Here is a 1,551-nt window from a genome sequence, read left to right on the forward strand (position 1 = left end):
AGAGAGACAGAGAGACAGAGAGAGACACAGAAAGAGACACAGAGAGAGAGAGACAGACACACACACACAGAGAATATGATTTTAAAATGAGAAAATGACCTTTCCCAGATGCCTCACTAAAGAAGATATGCAGATGGTAAGTGTACACATTAAAAGATGTTCAATGTATGGATCCCTAGGTAGTTACAAACTGAAGCCACAAAGAGATATCACGGTATACCACTGTGTATGGCTCTAATCCCAAACCACAAAAACAAAAGTCAGTGAGGATGTGGTGCTACAGAAACTTGTATTTCTTGCTTGTCAAAACACAAAGTAGTGGGCTGGGGAGATAGCTTGGTGGTCTAAGTGCCTGCCTGGTAAGCACAAGGTCCTGGTTCAACCTCCAGTACCACATGCCATGCTGGCCCCCCAAACCAGGCGTGGTGGCACATGCCTGTAATCCCAGCATTCAGGAGGCTGAGACGGGAGAATCACTACGAGTCCAAGGTGCAAAGTGAGGCCCTGTACCAAATAAACAAACAAATAAATCAAATAAGAGATCAAAAAGAAACACAAAGTGGTAATTGTACATTCACTTTGCAATACAGGTTGGCAGTTTCTTACAAAGCCACACACACTTACACCATACAATCTGACAATTGCTTTCCCCAGTAGTTGATATCTTATGCCCACATGAAAATCTTCACATGGTGCTAAAAGAAACTATCCACAATTGTGAAAAACTAGAAGCAACTAAGATGCTCTTCAGTTTGTAAGCAGATAAATATATTGGTATATCCAGGCAATAGAATTTTATTCATCACTAAAAAGAAATAAACTGTCGAGCTACGAACGAACATAGAGTAAACATAAATGAGTATTACTAAGTAAAAGAAATCTAAGGAAGACACATATTATATATCCCGACTATAAGAAAAGCTGGAAAAAGCAAAACTATGAAGATAATAAAAATATTAATTGTTATCAAGGATTAGTGAGGGAAGGATGATGAGCAGAACACAGAAAAAATTTAGAGCAGTGAAACTGTGCTGCATGACACCGTGACAGCTACATTGACACATCTCTCAAATCCACAGAATGAAAATCCACAAGAGTGAACCCTAATGTAAGTTATGGACTTTGAAGAACGTGTCAACGGAAGTTAGTTTAACTAAGTTTATTAGTTATGACAAATGTAGCACTTTGGTGCCAATCTCCACATTTTGGAAGGGTGTGTGTGTGTGCTCGTGCGTGTGCTTGTGCGTGCGTGCGTGCGTGTGTGTGTGTGTGTGTGTGTGTGTGTAATTGGGGGCATATGGGGATCCTCTATACTTTAGGCTCAATTCTGCTATGAATCTAAAGCTGTTTTAAAAATAAAATCTTTTTTTTGGCAGAACTGGGGATTGAACTCAGGCCCTTGTGCTTGCCAGGCAAGTGCTTATTCTACTGAGCCACCTCCCTGGCTTCTCTAATAATTTTTTAAATGCCAGTCACATTATGACTTATGTCAAACATGAACTGATTGAATCTTTTATTGAATTAACAATTACATTTGACTATAAATGACAG

Source organism: Octodon degus, unplaced genomic scaffold (assembly GCF_000260255.1).
Source record: "Octodon degus isolate 3935 unplaced genomic scaffold, OctDeg1.0 scaffold00047, whole genome shotgun sequence".
Lineage (NCBI taxonomy): Eukaryota > Metazoa > Chordata > Mammalia > Rodentia > Octodontidae > Octodon > Octodon degus.